The sequence below is a fragment of the Penaeus monodon genome, chromosome 4 (genome assembly GCF_015228065.2).
Source record: "Penaeus monodon isolate SGIC_2016 chromosome 4, NSTDA_Pmon_1, whole genome shotgun sequence".
In the NCBI taxonomy this organism is placed as follows: domain Eukaryota; kingdom Metazoa; phylum Arthropoda; class Malacostraca; order Decapoda; family Penaeidae; genus Penaeus; species Penaeus monodon.
In genome coordinates, this window is record NC_051389.1 from 6,393,650 (window position 1) to 6,403,421 (window position 9,772).

Genomic DNA, 9,772 nt, shown 5'->3' on the forward strand with positions numbered 1-9,772 from the left:
TGTAATTATGAGCATCAAGAAACCTGAAAATCGGGGAGAATCAGTTTGTATACTGAAAATCGGGGAGAATCAGTTTGTATATGCCTGTGTACTGGGGAAAAAGAGTATGAACTGTAAAAAGTATGCCATGGCACTAGAAATAATCCCAAACATTTACAATGAGCTTGAAAACTAACAAAGGAGTCTGGTTACTGACAAACAAAGCTAGTGGGCACTGGGAAGAAGCCTAGGCAATGGGTTTAATGCTTTCGAACTATGTTAAAACCCTATACAGTGGGAAGAACCTGGGTACTGGAAAGAAACCTGGGTGTTGGAAAGTGCAAGTTCAGGCTCTGGAAAGATTATGTTTAGGGGAACAAAAAGTGTGGGCATTGAAAGTGAGAGGAAACCTGGACATGGAAGAGAAAAAGACTGGGTATTAATATATTATCTGGACATTTAGAAGAAGCCTGGTCATTAGGAAGAAACCTAGGCAGTGGGTGAAAAGCCTGGATATTGGGTAAACCTGGATACAAGGAAAAAGCTCAGGGACTGTAAAATTTTGCCCTAGCAGTGTAACAAAACCTGGGCACAAGGAAAGACTTAGGGCACTGGGGAAGGAACCTTGGCACTAGGAGAAAGCCCGGGTACTAAAGTGAAGTTGGGGCACAGGAGTGAACACTGGGTACTGAATTCTGGGCACTAAGACAAAGTCTGGAGATGTGGAGGAATTTGGGAAAAACCTGAATACTAGGAGAAAGTCTGGACCTAAAACGAATTTTGGGGTACTGAAGTGGAAGACTGGACACTGAAATTTGGGGAAAAGCCGGACAATGTACTCTGGGCACCGGGGAAAAGCCTGGACAATGAATTCTGGGCACCGTGGAAAAGCCTGGACATGATGAAAAAACATGGCCACTTGGGGAAGAACCTGAGTCCTGAGAAGCAGTCTTGAAAAAGAATAGACTCTAGAAAGAAATCTGGGCACCAAGAAGTATGGGCACTAGGAATAAGTTTGGGCTCTGGAGAAGAGCCTGGGCATTAGGAAGAAGACTGGGTATTTGGGAAAAGAATAGACTAGGAAAAAGACTGGGCACTGGAAAGTCTGGGCACTGGGAAAGGAACCTGAGCTCTAGGTGAAAGCTTGAGCACTAAAAGGAAATTTGGGGAACTGGAGAGAAGGAGGACTATACATTGGGGAAGAACCTGGGCCTCGGGATGCAGTTTGGTCACTTGGGAGAAAATGGACACTAAGAAGCCTAGGCACTGTGAAAAAGCCTGGACACTTGGAAGAATCCTGGGCATTGAAGTTTGGGTTATGGGGAAAAGCCTGGACACTAGAGTATGGGAATTCGGAAAAAGCCTGGACACTTGGAAGAATCTTGGGCATTGATATCTGGGCACTGAGGAAAAGCCTGGACACGTGGAAGAATCCTGGGCACAGCAGTCTGGGAACTGACAAAAAGTCTGGACACTTTAGTCTGGGCACTGGGAGAAAACCTGGAAACTTGGAAGAAGCCTGGGCACTGAGAAAAGTCTGGGCACTGGGAAAAAGCCTGGACACTAGGGAAAAGCCTGGACGATTGCAAGAAGCCTGGGCACTGAAGTCCGGGTACTAGGAAAAGCCTGGGCACTGGGGGAAAAGCCTGGGCACTTTGAAGAATCCTGGGCATTGAAGTCTGGGAATTGGGAAAAGCCTGGACATTTAGAAGAAGCCTGGCCACTGAAATCTGGACAATGGGAAAATCCTGGGTACTGAAGTCTGGACATTTAGGCACTGAATCCTGGGTACCAAGGAAAAGCCTGTACACTTGGAAAAATCTTGGGGCACTGAAATCTGGGCACTTAGAAGAAGCCTGGGCACTGAAGTCTGGGCACTAGGGAAAAGCCTGAGTACTGGAAAATTCTAGGCACTGAAGCCTGGGCACTGGACAGAAGCCTGGGCACTGAAGTCTGGGTACTTGGAAAAATCCTAGGCACTAAAGTGTGGAAAAGCCTGGGAACTTGGAAGAATCCAGGGCACTGAAGTCTAGGCACTTTGGAAAAGCCTGGGTACTTAAAAGAATCCTGGGCAGTGAAGTTCTGGCACTGGAGAAAATCCTAGGTATTGAAGTCTGGGCACAGAAGAAAAGCCTGGGCACTGGAGTCCAATCACTGGGAAAAGCCTGGGCACTGGGGAAAAGCCTGGAGACTTAAAATACCTGGGCACTGAAGTTTGGGCACAGAAGAAAAGCCTCGGTACAGAAGTCTGGGGAAAGCTTGGACACTTGAAAGAAGTCTGGGCATTTGGGAAAAGCTTGGACACTGTAGAGAAGCTTGGGCATTGAAGCACTTGGAAAAATTCTGGTTACTGAAGCCTGGCCACCTAGAAAAATCCTAGTCACTGTAATCTGGGTAAAAAACCTGGGCACATGGAAGAATCCTGTGCATTGAGGTCTGGGCACTGGGAAAAGCTGGCGCACTCAGAAGAAGCCTGGGCATTGAAGTCTGGGCATTGGGAAAAGTCAGGACTTAGAAGAAACCTGGGCAATAAAATCTGCATATTGGGAAAATCCTGGGTACTGAAGTCTGGACACTGGGAAAAGCCTGGGCATTGAAGTCTGGGTACTGGGAAAAGCCTGGACACTTGGAAGAATCCTGGGCATTGGGGAAAAGCAGGGGAAAAGCCTGGACACTGAAGTCTGGGGAAAAGCCTGGGCATTGGAGAAGACCCTGGGCAGCGAAGTCAGGGCACTGGAGAAAAGCATGGGCACTGAAGAATAGCCTGGGAACTGGGGGAAAGCCTGAACCCTTAGAAGAAACCTGGGCATGGGAGAAAGGCATGGGCACTGAAGCCTGAACCCTTAGAAGAAACCTGGGCACGGGAGAAAGGCATGGCACTGAAGTCTGGGACTGGAGAAAAGCTTGGACACTGAAGCTTGGGAGTGGGGAAAAGTCTGGGTGCTGAAGTTTGGGCACAGAAGAAAAGCCTGGGCACTGAAGTCTGGGCACTGGAGAAAGGCCTGGGCACTGAAGTCTGGGCACTGGAGAAAAGCCTGGGCACTGAAGTCTGGGCACTGGAGAAAAAGCTTTGGCACTGAAGTCTGGGCACTGAAGTCTGGGCTCTGGAGAAAAGCCTGGGCACTGAAGTCTGGGCACTGGAGAAAAGCCTGGGCACTGAAGTCTGGGCACTGGAGAAAAGCCTGGGCACTGAAGTCTGGGCACTGGAGAAAAGCCTGGGCACTGAAGTCTGGGCACTGGAGAAAAGCCTGGGCACTGAAGTCTGGGCTCTGGAGAAAAGCCTGGGCACTGAAGTCTGGGCACTGAATTCTGGGCACTGAAGTCTGGGCTCTGGAGAAAAGCCTGGGCACTGAAGTCTGGGCACTGGAGAAAAGCCTGGGCACTGGAGAAAAGCCTGGGCACTGAAGTCTGGGCACTGGAGAAAGGCCTGGGCACTGAAGTCTGGGCACTGGAGAAAGGCCTGGGCACTGAAGTCTGGGCACTGAAGTCGGGCACTGGAGAAAAGCTTGGGCACTGAAGTCTGGGCACTGGAGAAAAGCTTGGGCACTGAAGTCTGGGCACTGAAGGAAAGCTTGGGCACTGAAGTCTGGGCACTGAAGTCTGGGCTCTGGGGAAAAGCTTGGGCACTGAAGTCTGGGCTCTGGAGAAAAGCTTGGGCACTGAAGTCTGGGCACTGGAGAAAAGCCTGGGCACTGAAGTCTGGGCACTGAAAAAGCCTGGGCACTGAAGTCTAGGCACTGGAGGAAAGCCTGGGCACTGAAGTCTGGGCACTGGGGAAAAGCCTAGGCACTGAAGTCTGGGCACTGGAGAAAAGCCTGGGCACTGAAGTCTGGGCACTGAAGGAAAGCCTGGGCACTGAAGTCTGGGCACCGGAGAAAAGCCTGGGCACTGAAGTCTGGGCACTGGAGAAAAGCCTGGGCACTGAAGTCTGGGCACCGGAGAAAAGTCTGGGCACTGAAGTCTGGGCACTGAAGTCTGGGCACTGGAGAAAAGCTTGGGCACTGAAGTCTGGGCACTGTAGAAAAGCTTGGGCACTGAAGTCTGGGCTCTGGAGAAAAGCTTGGACACTGAAGTCTGGGCACTGAAGTCTGGGCTCTGGAGAAAAGCTTGGGCACTGAAGTCTGGGCACTGAAGTCTGGGCACTGAAGTCTGGGCACTGAATAAAAGCCTGGGCACTGAAGTCTAGGCACTGGAGGAAAGCCTGGGCACTGAAGTCTGGGCACTGGAGAAAAGCCTGGGCACTGAAGTCTGGGCACTGAAGTCTGGGCACTGGAGAAAAGCTTGGGCACTGAAGTCTGGGCACTGGAGAAAAGCTTGGGCACTGAAGTCTGGGCACTGTAGAAAAGCCTGGGCACTGAAGTCTAGGCACTGGAGGAAAGCCTGGGCACTGAAGTCTGGGCACTGAAGTCTGGGCACTGGGGAAAAGCCTGGGTACTGAAGTCTGAGCACTGAATAAAAGCCTGGGCACTGAAGTATAGGCACTGGAGGAAAGCCTGGGCACTGAAGTCTGGGCACTGGAGACAAGCTTGGGCACTGAAGTCTGGGCACTGGAGAAAAGCCTGGGCACTGAAGTCTGGGCAATGGATAAAAGCCTGGACACTGAAGTCTGGGCACTGGGGAAAGCCTGGGCACTGAAGTCTGGGCACTGGAGAAAAGCCTGGGCACTGAAGTCTGGGCACTGGAGAAAAGCCTGGGCACTGAAGTCTGGGCACTGGAGAAAAGCCTGGGCACTGAAGTCTGGGCACCGGAGAAAGGCCTGAGCACTGAAGGCTGGGCGCTGAAGTCTGGGCACTGAAGTCTGGGCACCAGAGAAAAGCCTGGGCACTGAAGTCTGGGCTCTGGAGAAAAGCCTGGGCACTGAAGTCTGGGCACTGGAGAAAAGCCTGGGCACTGAAGTCTGGGCACGGTGAAAGTCTGGGCACTGGAGAAAAGCTTGGGCACTGAAGTCTGGGCACTGGAGAAAAGCTTGGGCACTGAAGTCTGGGCACCGGAGAAAAGCCTGGGCACTGAAGTCTGGGCACTGAAGTCTGGGCACTGGGGAAAAGCCTGGGTACTGAAGTCTGAGCACTGAATAAAAGCCTGGGCACTGAAGTATAGGCACTGGAGGAAAGCCTGGGCACTGAAGTCTGGGCACTGGGGAAAAGCTTGGACACTGAAGTCTGGCACTGAAGTCTGGGCACTGGGGAAAAGCCTGGGCACTGAAGTCTGGGCACTGAAGTCTGGGCACTGGAGAAAAGCCTGGGCACTGAAGTCTGGGCACTGGAGAAAAGCCTGGGCACTGAAGTCTGGGCACTGGAGAAAAGCCTGGGCACTGAAGTCTGGGCCACTGGAGAAAAGCCTGGGCACTGAAGTCTGGGCACCGGAGAAAAGCCTGGGCACTGAAGTCTGGGCACTGGAGAAAAGCCTGGGCACTGAAGTCTGGGCACTGAAGAAAAGCCTGGGCACTGAAGTCTGGGCACCGGAGAAAAGCCTGGGCACTGAAGTCTGGGCACTGGAGAAAAGCCTGGGCACTGAAGTCTGGGCACTGAATAAAAGCCTGGGCACTGGAGAAAAGCCTGGGCAGTGGGGAAAAGCCTGGGCACTGGAGAAAAGCCTGGGCACTGGAGAAAAGCCTGGGCACTGGAGAAAAGCCTGGGCAGTGGGGAAAAGCCTGGGCACTGGAGAATAGCCTGGGCAGTGGGGAAAAGCCTGGGCACTGGAGAAAAGCCTGGGCAGTGGGGAAAAGCCTGGGCACTGGAGAAAAGCCTGGGCACTGGAGAAAAGCCTGGGCACTGGAGAAAAGCCTGGGCACTGGAGAAAAGCCTGGGCAGTGGGGAAAAGCCTGGGCACTGGAGAAAAGCCTGGGCAGTGGAGAAAAGCCTGGGCACTGGAGAAAAGCCTGGGCAGTGGGGAAAAGCCTGGGCACTGGAGAAAAGCCTGGGCACTGGAGAAAAGCCTGGGCACTGGAGAAAAACCTGGGCACTGGAGAAAAGCCTGGGCACTGGAGAAAAGCCTGGGCAGTGGAGAAAAGCCTGGGCAGTGGGGAAAAGCCTGGGCACTGGAGAAAAGCCTGGGCAGTGGGGAAAAGCCTGGGCACTGGAGAAAAGCCTGGGCACTGGAGAAAAGCCTGGGCACTGGAGAAAAGCCTGGGCACTGGAGAAAAGCCTGGGCACTGGAGAAAAGCCTGGGCACTGGAATAAAGCCTGGGCAGTGGAATAAAGCCTGGGCAGTGGGGAAAAGCCTGGGCACTGGAGAAAAGCCTGGGCAGTGGGGAAAAGCCTGGGCACTGAAGTCTGGGCAGTGGGGGAAAATCTGGTTATTGGGGAATAGAGCAATGATAGCATGTTTGTTCGTTACATGAAAATACACTTGCTAACTGAGAAAAAGGAGTGCATGAATGTATATTTTTTTGTCAGAAAAAAAACAAAAAACTGCAACCTCAAAGCTGAAGTGAAATCATATGAAATGAAAAATAATATGAGAAACTGCCTTTAAAGAATACGAAAATACTGCATAACAAAAAACAAAAAAACAAACATGTTGCGGTGAGTGACATACGTCGAGGAATCTGGAACGAATTAAATCATACTGGGTATTGAGTAGCATAAGAAAACCTGGACAGTACAAATACCTATAAGGAAAAGACTGTCAAAACAAACATAATATAGATATAAGGGACAGAAGACTTTAAGATTTAATATAGACAAAGGGAAGTATGGTGTGTATTAATAACAATACGGGTGTCCAACAGATTATATAATACATGTGGTATTGATTTTTAGAAGTGTGGCTATTATGTGTCACTCTGGTGAAAGGCAAGATTAGGGTAGCGAAGGGAAGGAAAGTAAAATAAAGTGTAAACTGCAGAATCGAAGAAAGACATTGAAATATGCGTAAATCTACGGAAAGGAAAATGCGTCTAGACAAAAATATCATTACGTGAAAACCTAAGGTAAAAAAAAACTGAGGTTGGAATATATGTTTAAGATCGTCAACACGAACAGGTCTTTGCGATAAGATAAGCCTCTCGTAGTGAATTAGTTGAAGCAAACATGGCCGTATGGCATAGAATTCAAATTCAAAATATTTTATTCCATTTGTTACAATGGTAACAAACGTAGAATTTCATAACACACACGCACGCACGCACGCACGCACGCACGCACACACACACGCACACACGCACACACGGGCCCACCCACCCACACACGCACCCACCCACCCACACACGCACCCACCCACACACGCACCCACCCACCCACACACGCACCCTCCCACCCACCCACACACGCACCCAACCACCCACACACGCACCCAACCACCCACACACGCACCCACCCACATACACACCCACGCACCCACACACACACGAACACAAACTAATGGATCAAATGTCGCCACGACGCACGTTTCATCTCAATGTAAGGTTTAATCCTCGCAAATTGGGCAAATCTTCCTTTGATGTGTAATTAAGGCTTCTTGCATCATCTCTTTGATACAAGTAATTATAGTGTGAAGCCGAGGCGTTGATGGTACAGACGAAGGAAAAAGGTATTTTCAAACTGAAAATTTCTGGAAATACGGGATAAATATTTTTAGAAATGTTTACGAGGATTTCTTTCTAATTCTGTTGAATGTTTAATGAAACATTTCAAAGCAACTCGATATAGCGTTTTTTAAAAATTCTTGGACGAATATATTCCACGTATATTCCGTCCTGAAATCACCACTGATGTTTAGAGTCCGTGTTTACTGTGTATTTCGAAGAGTGACCAGTTATGACAAACTAAAGTAAACAGATAAGACGTCTTACTGATGTTTATACACTTAGATGAATTCTGTGAGGCAAGGTCTGATATCTCTGTTAATATATTCAGCCATAAGACATCCTAAGCGGCAAATATGTTTATGAATGTGTGAATGCGTGTAAATGTGTGGAATTCTGTGACTGTTTTCTTTGCGATTCATCAAGTGGAGAAAACTATTGACAAAAAATTTAACACACACACACACACACACACACACACACACACACACACACACACACACACACACACACACACACACTCACACTCACACTCACACTCACACTCACACTCACACTCACACTCACACTCACACACACACACAGAGGAGACAAAAACGCAGACGAAGAAAAAAGCTTCTGGTACTATCCGATATCATATAAGATAAAACGGAGAGGAGGTTTGAAGAAAAAACCTTATCTATTTTTTATTTATTTATTTATTATTTTACCCATAATGCTATTTCATTTCACAGCAAGAATACATGAAGAGGTGTCACAGGTATTGTTTTAAGATAATGTTGCTGAGATTTCTAGTGCTATATACTGTTGCATTTTGGCCAAACTATCACAGTTTGATAATGAAGATCTAAGTACAAATATAAAGGCTTGATTTTATTATATGGCAATATAAGAAGAAAATTCTGACTTTGTATTTTATTTTATAGCTGAAAGTAGCTTTAATTGAATAAAAATAGCATCTACATATCATCAAAATAAATCTAAATTATATTCACAGAAAAAACGATTAATTATTTCTTACTAACACATTTCTAAAAATCTCCTCCACGCACTCGCGGATGGATGAGGGGGAGAGCTTATGAGTTCGAATCCCTGTGGATGGCTGGCGTCTGGAGGGGCATCCAGGAACAAAGGCGAACACCCAGTGAATGGAGAAGGAAAGAAATCATGCGATCGAGGCCCTGCGGATGGCTGGCGTCTGGAAGGGCATCCAGGAGCAAAGGCGAATACCCAGTGCAAGAATTGTAGGGGACGAGGTTGAGAAAACACCCAGGGGAGACCTGCGTGGTTCGCGATACTGCTGTTCGTCGTGTTTCTTGTGAATCAAGGTAAGTCGTGTTCAGGAAAACGAGTTATCTTTTGAGCTTTTCTGACTGTGATTTTAAGTGATCTTTCTAATTGTGAATAAGTGGCCTGGGATTCTATATGAGGTCGAGAATGGGTGACTCGGTTGAAAAGGTATTTTCACGTCGCATTTTATGAACTAACGACCGTGCTAATTGTTCAAGGTTAATGGGAGTCATTTGCATCATATTGCCATGCCTTTGAAATGGAGAAAATAACGTTTGAATAGCTTAGAATGAGCTTGTTGATCACACGATGGCAATGAATGTAATTGGGAGTTGAATGTAATTTTGTACCCTGAGCATTTTCGGATCATTGTTAATACGTAAAACCTGGTGGAAGAATCGACGTAAATTTTGCCGTTTAGTATCTTACTTTGTTAAGTATATTGTATCATGAACTTGGGGTTTAAAAGGCACTTGTTTCTGTTCCCTGCAAAGGGTGGGTTTTTGAAATACGACTTACTTCAACAGTCCTTCATTTGAAACGATCAATTACTGTCTCCATTTGTCTCTATATCTCTTGCTATCACTCACTCTCACCCCACTTTCTTCCCCCCTTCCCCCCCCCCCTTATTTCTCTCTCTCTTGTTCTCTCACTCTTCCCTCTCCCCTTATTTCTCTCTCTCTTGTTCTCTCACTCTTCCCTCTCCCTTGCCCCTCCCTCCCACTTTTTCATACATATCACTATCAACCAGTATCACTCCACCTCCCTGCAACCACTAGCCAATACACCGCATCTCCAAACAGGTGGATACGAGCATTGCATTTGCCGCCTCTGCAACCTCTGCAGCGACTTCCCTGAGCAAGAATCAAAGTAAGAATTGATGCGATATTTCGGTTTTTGGTTTTGGTCAACACAGATCATGGCATTCGTATGTTGTATGTATATGTATATGTATATATGTGTGGATGTATATATATT

At 48.0% G+C, this 9,772-nt stretch overlaps 1 pseudogene; it reads left to right on the forward strand.

Moving 5' to 3' along the window:
- Positions 1-7,279: 7,279 nt before the first annotated feature.
- Positions 7,280-9,772, forward strand: part of LOC119572437 — a 13,129-nt pseudogene continuing 10,636 nt past the window's right edge.